The sequence below is a fragment of the Lissotriton vulgaris genome, chromosome 7 (genome assembly GCF_964263255.1).
Source record: "Lissotriton vulgaris chromosome 7, aLisVul1.2, whole genome shotgun sequence".
Classification (NCBI taxonomy): domain Eukaryota; kingdom Metazoa; phylum Chordata; class Amphibia; order Caudata; family Salamandridae; genus Lissotriton; species Lissotriton vulgaris.
Window position 1 is genome coordinate 681,101,569 of NC_141695.1, and position 14,853 is coordinate 681,116,421.

The 14,853-nt window shown below is 47.5% G+C and overlaps 1 protein-coding gene across 1 annotated transcript in view; it reads left to right on the forward strand.

Moving 5' to 3' along the window:
• The window catches only part of SUZ12 (SUZ12 polycomb repressive complex 2 subunit), a 910,103-nt gene that overhangs the window by 265,532 nt on the left and 629,718 nt on the right, over positions 1-14,853 (forward strand). The window lies entirely within an intron of this gene.

The following is a 14,853-nucleotide window of genomic DNA, read 5'->3' on the forward strand; positions in this document are numbered from 1 at the left end:
GCACAAAGACCGGGAAGACGCATTACTGTCACTACTTGCTGAAGCCATTTGGAAATGGGTAAACCATCCCAAGATTTATCTTCTGGCAGAGCACTTCCCAGGAGTAAACAACCAGATTACCGACCTCCTCAGCAGAAGGAGACCGCAAATTCACAAATGGGAACTTCATCCCCAAGTTCTTCTTCTGTACTTCAACAGTGGGGGTTCTCACACATAAACTTGTTCGCCACAGCCGACCGCACAAAATGGCCAAGCTTTGGCTCCAGGTTCCGACACCCGAACTCAAAGGTCAATGCCCTATGGATGAACTGGTCAGGGATATTTGCCTACGTTTTTCCGCCTCTCCCACTCATTCCATATGTGGTTTAGAAGCTCAGACCAATATCCCTCACTCTGATTCTAGTAGCTCCCATATGGGCCCGTCAACCATGGTACACCACCCTGTTAGAGCTATCTCTGGTTCCACATCAAAAGCTGCACCTCACCTCCAGCCCCCTCACTCCGAACCACAGAGACATCCTACATCCAAATCCCAAGCAACTGAGTTTAGTCATCTGGCTCCTGAAGTCATAGTTTGGTTATTCAAATATACCACCAGGCTGTATGAATATTCTAAAAGAAGCAAGAAAGCCTACTACCAGAGCTTGCTACACAGCAAAGTGGAGAAGATTTGTTGTCTATTGCAATAACCAAATAAATCCGCTAGATCCTTCTATACAAATGATTATTTGTTACCTGTTACACTTACAGCAATCTGGACTAGCATATACATCTATTCGTTTGCACATCGCAGCAGTTGCTGCACATTTGCAGAACAGGCAACATTTATCACTATTCAGAGCTCCAGTGATCAAAGCCTTCATGGAAGGCTTGAAAAGGGTGATGCCACCAATATTTCCTCCTGCTCCAGTATAAAATCTGAACATTGTTCTAGCAAGGCTTATGGGTCCACCTTTTGAACCATTGCTCAAAGGCCCTTTACAGTTTATCTTATGGAAAGTTGCTTTCCTCCTTGCAAGTAGTGTGGCTCACTGGTTAGAGGCGGCAGACCCGAGAGCAGAGGACGGCCCGGGACCATGGTTCGATTCCCGGCGCGGCAGGTTTCTGGACCAGGGTCAGCGGACTCGATAATTCTCTCGCCTCGGTGCCCACTCTGATCAGCGATCACACTCGGCAACTCTGGGCATTAGCTTGCCTCATCTTCACTAACGGCCCCACCAGACCGCTGGGGATGCCTGGTCTCACCCTGGAGATACCCATTAAGGGACCATCTCTCAGGGAAGCCAGGAAGGGTTTCGCAGCGGTCGAAGCGCCTTGGGACCCTACGGGTAAGTAGTGCGCTATATAAATGCCTATACATTTACATTAAGGAGTTTAGGCATTAACATCGGAAGAACCCTTCTTTCAGCTATTCAAAGACGGGGTAGTTCTCCGTACCAACGCTAAATTCCTTCCCAAGGTGATTTCTGCTTTTCATAGAAACCAATTGGTTGAGTTACCTGTATTTTTTCCTCAACCTGATTCTGGAGCAGAGTGCGCTCTTCACACATTTGACTTTGAAAGAGCCTTATTGTACTAAATGGATAGGACAAAAGACTTGAAAAACTAAGCAAATGTGTGTTGCATGTGCTCCACCTCACAAAGGCAATCCCATTTCTAAATCTGCTATTGCAAGCTGGATTGTTAAATGCATTTAAACATGCTACGGTAAAGCTAAAATGACTTTAACCATACCTCCTAAAGGGCATTCTACTAGCAAAGTAGGGGCTTCTGTGGCCTTTTTAGGTAACATTATTCTAGCTGACATATGTAAGGCAGCTACATGATCTACACCACACACATTTACCAAACACTATTGTGTAGATGTGTTAGCAATTCAACAAGCTAATTTAGGCCAAGCAGTACTTTAAACACTATTTCAAACAACTGCAACATCTATGGGTTAGCCACTGCTTTGGGAGTATACTGCTTTGTAGTCTATGCAAAGCATGTGTATCTACAGCAAGCATGCCTTGAACGGATAATGTTACTTACCCAGTAAGCATCTGTTTTTGGCATGTAGAGCTGTAGATTCACATGTGCTAAGCCAACTCCCCGGATACCTGTAGTTGTTGCTGTTCGTAATTACGCATTCATACGCATGGACATCTCTATACTACACTTACTTACTACATTATCACCCTCTTGCAGGAAAACAATCTAACCATGGATTAGATGACCATGCACACTATCACCGAAAGGAGGAGTCACCTTATCTCGTGACTAGGAAAGACTTCTTCTAAGAAAAACAACTTTCAAACATCCAGACCCAACACTAGATGGCAGGAGTATGCAAAGTATGTGAATCTTCATCTCTACATGCCAAGAACAGATGCTTACTGGGTAAGTAACATTCTCATTCTAGCGAAGCCTCAGAGTACTTCCACCAGAGCAAGTAGCCGGTCTTCTCCCAAAAGTGGAGAGCAATGTTGGGCTCACTAGGAGCAGTTTTCTTAATAAGTAATGTTAATAAAAGATACATATTCTTTAAAAATATAAACACTCATTTTTTTAAAATGTAGCACATTAAACATTTTAATAGCTTAAAAATTAAACCTTAACAAACATACATAACCCAAAAATGTGTCCTCTAATAGGAATTTAAAACATAGTTTTAATGCGGCAAAATTCATATTTATGAATATCTATATTAATAGCTTAAAAAATTAACAATAACCTATATTGTAATTAAAGCGTAAACTTATTATAAATAAGTAAAATTATAACAGAAATGCATTTTTCCAGAAATAAAATTATTTATATAGATAGAAATAACACCCACAAATTAGTTAAATTACTAATCGAACTCAAATTTACACAAAAGCCTAAAGGGTTGGACTGTGCAGGCGTTAGATTTAATATTCCCAATCCAAGCAACAGTAGAGACTTAAATTTACTATCCCCACTCGAACACAATGGAAATCCAGGAATCTACTGGACTAAGAAAGGATAACCTATACTATACCAACTTCTAATCATATTTAAATACCTATTAACATAAGCATTTTTTTTTTATTCTTTTTTATTAAATCAAGGCATCAAACAAAAAGTCACAATACCGATGAATCACATTATAGTCTGCAATACATTAGAAGAATGGGAGGAAGGGGTATGAGGGAGGGGAGCAGAACCCAAAATATATACCTATTAAAGGCATCAAGGGGAAGGGGGAACATCAAACACTGTATTTCTAGGTGGTGTACAAATTTCTCCCCTATACTGATTCCAGATTGAGGCCCATTTTCGGGGACGCCCTCTCGCAATATACACAGTTTTTTCTCGGAACATACTCCAGTCCAAATCCTTCTTCCAGTTCTCAAGGGTGGGAGGGAGTTCAGCACCCCATTGTTAAGCGCTATTTCTTTTTGCAATCATATAGCTCAGTGTGGTCCACTGGATCTGCGCATTAAGATCAGTAGGCTCCCATATATTGAGAAGGCACCTCTGTGCTTCCGGCTACAGAGAGATACCAGTGACCTCTTGAATAGTATTGTGAATCCTACCCCAATACTCGGTCATGTAGCAGCACTCCCAACAAATATGTAAAAAGGTACCCTCTAATCCACACTTACGTCTACACAATCCATCTTCCAACAATCCTATCTGCAGAAGGCGGGGACCAGTGACATAAACCATATGTAATATTTTTTACTGTACCAGACGCAGTCTTGCCGGAATAGCGACCACTTTTGGGGAGGACACAGCTAATTGCCAGTCTTAATCATCTAGTTCTACTCATCTAGTGTTTCAACAACTTTTATTCGGTTATAAAATTCGATAACCATAAAAAGTACAGTTAGTTTTTTAAAAATTTACAGATACAGAAAAATACAGAATCATGCAAGGATTTAGATCATTATGGATAGGGGAAAAAAGAGCACTTTTAAAACAGTAAAGACATTCTATAGTTATATCTTTATCACTTTAACTGGGGATGTTACGGCGTATAGTTATAACTGATTTGAGAAAAGTTGCTGCACATTTGGCTTCATGTGGCGTTTTTAAGGATTGTAAATAGGAGAGTGCTGGGTAGGAGAGCCTTAGTCCACTGGAACGAAGAATCGGAATGATCCATGTCTTTCTTGCTGATTTATAATATTTACAAAATAGAACGACGTGGATCGTACTTTGTGTCGAGACTCCGTCGCAGGGACACTTCGTCATATTAAGGGACCAGTTCTGCGTCTCCGGAAAAGACACCAGCCGAAAAAATAGATCAAAGCGTAATCTTGTGAGAAGATACTTTTCATAATTGGATAGATATGTCAAATAGGGCTGTATGGTTTTTCCCTGCTGTTGGACACATATTTTTTCATTTTGCGGTTTGATGATCTCTGCCTGGTTGCGGAGGTCTCTCAGATGGCCCAGGCACATTTGCTTTAATTTTTTCCTGGAGATATCTTCGACTGAGGGAGGCTCGTCAAAGTACTGTTCGCACTCCATATCTTTAAAGAAATTACGTACGTAATTTAGCCACGGGATTTTTCGCCAATTTGTCAGGCCTAGACAATCAGTAATGAGGGAGCGGGTTAAATGGCATTCAGGGTTGCACCAGATCCGGTGCCACAGTAAGATTGGCTGGCACCGTATGGTGTCGACGATGTAGTCCATGCCAAGCTCCCGATGTGAGGCAAATATCGGGGAGCTTCGTGGGAGGGCTAAAATATATTTTATGAAGACGTTTTCGGTAACCTGGAGCTGGTCGATGCGACCGTAGCCCCAGATTCCAGCTCCATACGTAGCCACACTGTGGCATTTTGCGTAATATATAGTTAAAAGTTCAGAAGGTGCCGGTTTCCCCATTTTCCTCGAGAAGGAGGTTAGTGCAGATGATGCTCGACGAAAATGTAGGTTTCTGGCTTCAATTGCCTTTTGCCAGTTCATTTCATCATCCACTAGGATGCCCAGGTATGGATATATCGAGGTTTTTTCAAGTCTGTTATTATTGACCATTATGGGTTTGGTCGTTTTTGTCCTTGGGCCAATTGCCATCGTGAATGTCTTTTTGATATTGATTTTAAGATCAAGTGAGTCCATGAATGAAATATATTTGTCCAGTTGCAACTGAAGTTGATTTGAGGTACGCGCTAATATTACTGAGTCGTCGGCGTATAAGAGGGTGGGTATCGGCCGGCGGTTTATCTGCGGGAGGTCCTGGCACCCTTCCAGCATTGCCTGCTCGAGCCCATTTGTGTATAGGTTGAACAGGAATGGGGCCAATACGCATCCCTGTCTTACTCCCTTCCTTATTTGAAAGGGTCGTGACAATTCTCCACTGGTGCCAAATCGAACTCGACCCTCTGCCATAGAATAAAGTTCTCTTAGGAAAGTTAGTATGGGAGGGTCCACGCCAAGTTCTGCTAACAATTGCCAGAGCTTCGCATGCTGGACACAGTCAAATGCCGCGCTTAGGTCGACATAAACAAGGAAAATATTTCCTCCTTTAGCGCGAGCATATTTTCCAGCCAGAAGGACAAGATTAAGGGCCTGCTCCACGGTTCCAAGCCCCTTCTGGAAGCCATATTGCAGGTCGGTTATGATGTTATTCTCCCGGGCCCAAGATTGCAATCGGTCCAGGAGTAGTCGACCTGCAATCTTACCCATGGAATCCAGAAGGGAAATTGGACGGTAGCATGCGGGATCATTACGGTCGCCTTTTTTGAATATTGGCAATAGGATTGAGGTAGACCAAGATTGAAAGAGGCCAATTGAGGCTGCTGCTGACATCACCCGTAAGATTATTTTTGACCAAAAGTCCACGTCGTAAAGGAACAGGTCCATTGGCACCCCGTCGGGTCCTGGGGCCTTCCCGGTTTTTGAGGCCTTGATTGCTTTTATAATTTCACTGAGGGAAAAACGTATATTGATCGGGTAAGTACCGCTTTGCTCCGCGGGGAAGTCATTGGTTGGTATGCTTGATGGTGCATCGTGAGAGTTTCCGAAGATTTTGGAGAAATGGAGAACCCATTCGGCCTCCGTTATTGCCACATCAAGATGGTCATGATCGGTACTATTGGCCATAAGTGGGGATCTCACAACTTCCCAGAATGCAGTGCTGTCTTTCCTTTGGGCACTATCATGTAAGCGCAGCCAAAGTTCTCGTTTAATCTGGTTTTTCCGTTCTTTCCGAGCAAAATTGTAGTTTTTCCTCAGTTGAGAGATTTCGTCCACGTCTCTCGTGGGCTTGTGCAAGGCTTCTTTTAGGGCTGTGAGTGCCTTTCGACAGGTGGAATCAAACCACCTCTTGGTCGGGAGCTTGGTCTTGTTTTTTAAGTTAACAAATAGCTCATCCCTTATTGTTTCTTGAATATTTTGGAAGCAACTGACAATCATTTCTGGCGGCTCTTCAGGTGACATACATTTGGATAGCCAGTGTTGAGTTTTTCCACAGATCCTCTGTCATCTCTGCGGGGTCGATTTTTGCCCATTTGATTGTGTACCCGTTCAGTTTCTTCATGGACACTAGGTGTTGTTCAAGAGAGCTGGGCTTTGCGGAATGTGCTCCTACTTGCATCATGTTGATTGTCACGCTAAGCGGGTAATGATCACTTATTGGATTAGTCCCAATTTCATAGTTTGTTAGTTGACCTTTTAGTGAGTTTGATGCTATTATAAAATCGATAGTTGTGGCACAGCCTCGCCCGTGAAAGGTGGGCAGATAGTCACACTGCGGATCAACTAATTCATTTACGAAGTCCAAATCTAGAGAGAAGAGGATTTCGTTAAGTTTGTTCCCGCATAACGAATGTGCAAAGTGAGGAATAGGATTGCCAAGTTCGTTCTGGAGACCGCAATTACCGTTTTTGTGGTTCATGCACATAGAAGAATTAAAATCGCCGCCCCATATATAATGAGTAGGAGTAGTTTTGTTGTCACGTTGTAAAGAGATTAAGAATGCAACTATCTCAACTAAATTAGACCAACATTCCAAAGAGGGTAGATTATTATAGTAGTTTATAAGAATGAGTTTACTGACTGCAAATACTACTGTCTGCATGTCCTGCGTTATTTGGATAATTTGGAAGGTGGAAGACTCCTTTAGCAGTTTCACTCTAAGTGGGAGGGTATTGGCAATATGGATTGCAAGTCCTCCTTTTGGTCTGCCCATATTTCCGGGTACTGCCTGGGTGAAGATGGTTTTATAACCTATAAGATGCAGTGGAGTTATGCACCAGGTTTCTTGCAGGCACAGTATATGATGTTGCTTTGCTGTGTCGAGCCATAAAGATGATGTTATTTTTGAGGTCAAACCTGCGATATTCCAATATGCGATTGAAGCACCCAGTTTCGCAGTTGCCGTTATAGTGCTTGATGTAATTGACAAAGTGTTTGCAGGCGTAGTTTCTGGTGTTTCTCGTGGAATAGCCTGGTGGAGTTCGGCTGGAGCCCTGGAGGCTGCTAGTGGCTGGTGGCACGAGCCAGGAATAATTTCGCCTTTTAGCGGAGAGTTTGCTTGAGGGGCTTTTATCAGAGCGTTCCTGCTAGTGGTTTGTATCTTCTGTAATGAATTGTCATTATATTCAGAGGGGGGTTTTGAGGGTATTAGATATTGTGCTGGGTTTGCTAGTTGAGTTGGGGAGTGGGGTTTCACATAGCTGGGTCCCTCCCTGGGTGGTCAATCGACCATCTCCAGACAGTCAAATCGATTTTGAGTCGGAAAGCCCTGCCAGCCTTCATAATGTTGATGGGGTCTTTCTTGACAATATTGCCTCGGCCGTTCTCTCGACCCGTTTCTACCACTATGTTCATAGGTGTACTCCAGGTGATCCCATGGGTCTTGGTTCCATGGTTCCCTGGGAGTTTGGTGCCAAGACCAGGGCGGAGTGTTACGGTGCTGCCTCGCTGGGGGGTAGAAGAACGAGAGATGCCGGGCGTCAATCCCTCCCTTCTTTTCAAGAGATGGCCAGGAGCAGATGTAATCCACTGCGGAGGGATCTCTGCATGTGACTATGATGCAGTCTCCGCGGATTGTTTTCGTGGTTTTCCCTACCCAGGTTACCCTACGGGCTGAGGAGATTCCTCCCGAGATGTGGGACTCTAAGGGCCTGTTAATACTTAGCCACTGCATGACCTTGTTCTTTAATGACCATGCAGTTTCGGGAGTGTCATCAGTTTTCTCTGGTACACCTGTGAGAACTATAGTATAAGGGGTAGCTCCTGGGGGCAGGTGGGCTGGGCGTCTTGTTGCTGGTGGTTTTTTCGTGATGTTCATTGGGGACGGCTGGGGGACTGCTGGAGTTAATGGGAGGGAAGCTGGCTCTTTACCAGATCGGGCCTTGTTTGTGTTATTGTTCATAACCGCTGCTCCTGGGGTGTCTAAAATAGCTAAGTCTGTGTTTTTCGATTGGTGGTTTGGTGCAGCCGGGGTATTACTCCGTTGTGGTTTGGGCATTAGGGGTGTCGGGTTTTGATTTACGGAGTTTTGGTGATGGCTTTTTTGGGGTATAGTGATTGGATTTGGACAGTTAGCTGTTTTACTTGATTGCGCTTGGGTTTGTATTTTTGGTAGCTGCGGTGGATTTCGCTTGCCCTTTACTTCTATGCGCGTGTTAGTATCCAGGAGTGTTGCAGAAATTATGTTCAGCTGTGCTTCTACGTTTCTAATACTGAGTTGGATGGGTTGTAAGTGCTGGAAAAGGAGGTCTTTTATTGTCGTCAGAACTTGCGCCGTGACTTTGCACGTTTTGCAAGTTTTTTCGGGGACCTCAATTGTGGTTTTCAAGGGTGGTAAATTTGTTACGGGGGGAGGCAGTACATTTAATTGGGTTGTGGAGTGTACATAAGTTGAAACGTGGTCTAAACAAGGAGCAGTGATAACAGTATTGCTGGATGGAATTCTATTGCTTTGTTTTGGGATAGCTCCTTCCCTTACTTCTTGGGGGTAGAGGTTCATATTTTCACTTGTTTCCTCCTGGGTTTGGGAAATCACCAAATCTGGAGTTGCTTCCAGGTCGTCAGTGTATTGCGAGGGGTCTGACTCAGATTGTGTTACAGACAGATCCACTGTTGATGGCACGGTGTTTATATCTGGAACTGACAGAGACACGGGAAGGGAACAATTTTGTGAATTAAGATATATTGGAGAAGTGGCATTTGCTATGGCGCCTAGGGAGGAACGTTTTGCATTTGCATTCATGAGGTCTAATGACACTCTTTTCTCCATCAGGGCGATACTCTTGTTTATTACCTCGTGGGTCCGTGTTATGAAAAGATCACTGGGACCCGTGATTTGAGCGACCTCTTGTGCGTGTTTAGATTTGGTCTTTGTGGAGCTCCTGGTTTTTGGTGACATACTGATGCCTATTTGCTGCAATGACAAAGTTGAAAGGGGGGTAGCCCGGTCCGGTCTCTGCCGGTCACTAACGGGCAACAACGGGCCCGCCCTTGGCCCGGGCTTCGCCCCGGGCTTCGGCCCGCGCGCGTTGCGCGTTGAGGGGCTTGCTTAAGTTACTAAGAGTAAAAAGGGGGCCGGGCACTGGGAGGGGGCGCGGCTCACGCGGGAAGAGGAAACAGCTGATGGATTTAACGCTGTTCCTCGCAGTCCCGGGGCCGCGCCTCTCACCTCCTCTGCGGCCTCGCGTTGGCTTCCTCCTCCCTCTTGGCAATGGTAAGAAAAGTTTTTCAAATGCTACTCCTGTAGCGCTGGTCTGGCAAAAGCTGGGACGAGGGTTCAGAAACCTCAATGCGAGCGGCTCCCGCGAAGCGGGGGCCGCGAGAGGTTATAAGCACCTGATAGGGGCGGGCACTGGGAGGGGGCGCGGCTCACGCGGGAAGAGGAAACAGCTGATGGATTTAACGCTGTTCCTCGCAGTCCCGGGGCCGCGCCTCTCACCTCCTCTGCGGCCTCGCGTTGGCTTCCTCCTCCCTCTTGGCAATGGTAAGAAAAGTTTTTCAAATGCTACTCCTGTAGCGCTGGTCTGGCAAAAGCTGGGACGAGGGTTCAGAAACCTCAATGCGAGCGGCCCCCGCGAAGCGGGGGCCGCGAGAGGTTATAAGCACCTGATAGGGGCGGGCACTGGGAGGGGGCGCGGCTCACGCGGGAAGAGGAAACAGCTGATGGATTTAACGCTGTTCCTCGCAGTCCCGGGGCCGCGCCTCTCACCTCCTCTGCGGCCTCGCGTTGGCTTCCTCCTCCCTCTTGGCAATGGTAAGAAAAGTTTTTCAAATGCTACTCCTGTAGCGCTGGTCTGGCAAAAGCTGGGACGAGGGTTCAGAAACCTCAATGCGAGCGGCACCCGCGAAGCGGGGGCCGCGAGAGGTTATAGGCACCTGATAGGGGCGGGCACTGGGAGGGGGCGCGGCTCACGCGGGAAGAGGAAACAGCTGATGGATTTAACGCTGTTCCTCGCAGTCCCGGGGCCGCGCCTCTCACCTCCTCTGCGGCCTCGCGTTGGCTTCCTCCTCCCTCTTGGCAATGGTAAGAAAAGTTTTTCAAATGCTACTCCTGTAGCGCTGGTCTGGCAAAAGCTGGGACGAGGGTTCAGAAACCTCAATGCGAGCGGCACCCGCGAAGCGGGGGCCGCGAGAGGTTATAAGCACCTGATAGGGGCGGGCACTGGGAGGGGGCGCGGCTCACGCGGGAAGAGGAAACAGCTGATGGATTTAACGCTGTTCCTCGCAGTCCCGGGGCCGCGCCTCTCACCTCCTCTGCGGCCTCGCGTTGGCTTCCTCCTCCCTCTTGGCAATGGTAAGAAAAGTTTTTCAAATGCTACTCCTGTAGCGCTGGTCTGGCAAAAGCTGGGACGAGGGTTCAGAAACCTCAATGCTCATCTAGTGTCCACTTAACCCTAAGCTCTTTAAGTAAGTCAGCCCTATTATTAAATTTCTTATAGATCAGGTAGATAGTGTAGGAGAGTAGGGTCTGCAATCCTATGATCACCCAGATTTTTTGCTTTTGTTTCACTGGTTTACGACTTTCTCTGGCTGTGGGCCTGCCAATCAGACCCACAGCCTGGCTGTTCTCTTTCTAAATTACGATATGTACCCTAGGTGCATTTACCAATTGGTACTGGGCCACCTTATCAGACCCCGTAACGCAGGGCATAGGTGTACCCAGGGCCGCCAGGGACTGCAGCATGTATTATGCCACCCCTGGCTGGCCTCTTAAATTTGACACAACTGGCTGCACGACAGCTGGGGCGAAGACGTGTAACCACCCTTCGCTTTAGGTATAGTAGCCCTATATCTAACCATACAATGGACACTCGAGTCACTATCAGTCACTCCTATGGCAGGCCTTATCAATCCTGAAGGCAGAGTGCGTGGGCTCGTGTGAGCTAGGTTCAGGCCCGAGCCGAGCCCGGCTGCAGCTTGCGGAATCAAGACCCAATAGCTGTTCCATGATAACGCGTACCATATCGGTAACTCCGGTATCGCGTTATCAAAGCATGTCGAGTAAGGTGTCATACGAATCGGGGTGCTGCCCTCTCACCAACTCTGGCGATGAGGTTAGTATCCCACCCTTCTAGAGGGACACGACATGTACGTAACTGTGAACCCCGGTTAAAGTTAACTGAAGCCTCAGCTCCACAAAATGGATGCTGCCACCACAGACACAAGTCTGACCTCCTGCTGCTGGGAGTCCTTCCAGCGAGGAGCACTTGGACAAAGGGTTTCCTGTCGAGGGCGCTGTTCGCACCGTCCCAGACAGGGTTTGTGTATTCTGGGTAGGTAGGGCTTTGGCGAGAAGGTGACTGCGGAGTGGCACCCCGGTGCTCACTACGCATCTGCCGGTTGGAACCAGTTCCAGGGGCGACAGCCCTGGCCTGGGGAAAGCCCGGCAGGGGAGAGGGGCGTAACTACCCCCCTTCCTGGTCCCACCCTTAGGGCAGGACCTAGTCATGTACCCACCCCTTTCTTTAGGATAAAGACCGGAGCGGGGACCCTTCCAAATTAGATCATCTTTGAATCAAGAATACTTTCTACGAAAGGACTTCAAGACTCTTCTCAAGATTTCTCCCTTGTGGCTAAGGAGTAGTCACCCTGCATCAGCAGGCACCAACTAAGAACTCTGCGGTTTGCTGCAAGTCCTTCCTCAAGGATCCGACGGCCCAGCTCGACGAGAACCGGCTTCCCTGGCACCTCTGACCTCTACCCACGTCATCAGCTCAGCTGTGATCTGTGGGTGCGACGAGACCTCGAGGGACCGGCCATCATCAGAACCTGCACGCTCTTAAAAAGCAGCACGACCATCAAGGTAACTCTCTGGTGAGTGCTCTGGGGTCCGAGAAGCCCCGACCCTGAGCCGCTCCAGCACCGAAGTGCAGTCTCCCAGCATCTCCACGATCTGCGTGGGGCCCTTCTGCTCGCTGCTCAGCACGTTGTCTGGTCACTCGCCGCTGGCTTGTGCCCTTCTGTGACGACATCCGAGAATCATCACTGCTGGTCTGGTTGCTCCAGACTGGCCCTTGCTTCCATCTTTGCGAGAAGCACCCCGGACCCTCCTGGTCCACTCAAGACGCCATCTTAGGCCCACCCCGTGGCCCTGAGATCTGCCAAGGCTTGTTGCCCCATCCTGGGCCCAGCGACGCCGACAGCATCATCCTTCGTGGGACAGCTCGCACCTCCACCGTGGTCGCCGACAACGCCTCCTGGTGCGTGAGACTGCAGAGCCTAGCGTCGCCCACTCACCTAGTCGAGGTGACGGCCAACCGGTGCCTTCCTGGTACCCTCTGACTACTGGCTAGTAGTACGAACTTGGTCCCCTCTGCTTTCAGGTTTCATCAATCTCCGATCCAGGCTTGGATCTCTACGAACTATTCAGCACTGGTCGCCGGCCAGCAACTCCTTTCTTCCGGCTCCTGGCTCGTCAGCGAAGACCCCGACGCCTGTAAGACTTGTGCAGCCGCAGCCCTCGTGGCTAGGTAACTCGGCATTTCGGTGCCTGCATAGCCTCCTTACTCTAGGGTCCCGAGTCCCTCGCTTCCGACTTGCCTTATCGGGTCCGCCCGAGACCTTAACCTTTCCGTGTCCTCGGACACTTGTTTTAATTGTGCACTTGAAGTATTTGCTAAAGAGATTTGGTTTGTGCTTAGTACCCTGTCCTCATAAAGAGTACAGGGCTGTTGTGATTCTTAATAAATATCCTGTTTATTTTCATAACACTTGTGTGGTGTCCTTTCACTGGGTGTTCAAGGGGTACATGTGTGGTAAACAGCTGGCTTAACACGCCCTCTCGAGTCTTTAGCCTTAGACTGCTCGTATCCACGCTACTAGGATAGCTGGTCTATAGGTTGACTTACAACCAAACACCATAAGGGTCGTTGGAACGATACATAGCGGTCGCTAGAATAGCGAACGTTGCATATCGGGCCAACTTCTCACAGATAGTTTGTCGGGGAGATGTCCATCTAAGATCCTGTCCTCAAGAGGCGAGGCCTCCGGTAGCTCGTCATCTACAGGCAGAGCAGCCGAAAATTAATGTCGGACTTGCATATAGCGGAAACATTCAGAGTCTGAAAGCTCAAACTCTGCTTGCATTTCTTTGAATGATTTTATCCGCCCCTTGCCCCACACGTCCTTAATAGTTGATATCCCCATCAGTTCCCATTTATCAAATCCTTTAGTGTTCCACAACTTACCTAATCTTTCCGAAGTAAAAAGCGGGGTAGCCAGTGTCAATTTGTCTTTCCATCCCAACGAACTTATGGCATCATGCCAGATTTTTACTGCGTGTTTCGTCGGTCCTGTGAGGTCAAACCGCAACGGTTTAGAATACAGTGCCGTATTATAACTGCTCCCCGGGAGGAGCCATTTGTCCATAGCATATCCAGGATCGTCGCCGGGCCAATATACACCATCATACCACGGGAGCGTAAGCTTGGCTAAAGCAACGCAGGGCCTCCCCTCCCACAGCAAACTACGCTGTATCCCCTCAAACTTGCGGAAATAACTCGCTGGCACTACGTCCAATGTATTTTGAAGGGCATATAGAAAGCGCGGCAAAGACATCATCTTGAATAGGGCTGCCCGGCCCAACAAAAAAATCGGAAGCCTTCGCCAGTGAGCGGAGTCACTCCTAAGCCTACGCAGAGGGGGAAGAAGATTTTCAACATATCTAGTCGTCGGGTCCAAGGAAATAAAGATACTGAGATATTTAAATCCACTCGTATTAATCTGAATGGGACAATTTCGTGGAGGGACCGGAGTCTCTCCACTAAGGACATACAGCAACGATTTCCCCCAATTAATGGAAAGTCTGGAGTTTTTACAGAAAGAAACTAGAACATCGCTTACCACCATGAGGGATTTCCAAGGGGAAGTCAAATAGAGCAGAATATCATCTGCATATAATGAAATCCAATCCTCCCACTCAGGAGACCATCTAATTTCACGGATTGATGGTTCCCAGAGGATCCATGCCACCAGGGGTTCCAAAGCTAGGGAGAAAAGGAGAGGAGAGAGGGCAGCCCTGCCGCGTGCCCCGTCCTAACTGAAAGTGTGCCGATACTCGTCCATAAACCACTATCTGGGAGAGCGGCTCAGTTTATAATAACTGCACCCAACCAATAAATTCAGGTCCGAATCCAAATTTAGCAAGGACCGCCCACAAATAAGACCACTCAACAGTATTAAAAGACATGGTTGCATCAAGGGAAGCGACAACAGCTTGTTCCCGCAGAGTATGAGCTCTGGCTTTCATGCCATGTAATCTTCTTAAATTTAAGGCAGTATTTCTATGGGTGATAAACCCTGATTGGTTCGGGTGAATTAACCCACTAATTACTTTTATTAACCTATTGGAAAGGATCTTGGCCAATATTTTAGGCTCCGCATTTAATAACTAAATAGGTCTATACGAGGTACATTTATTTT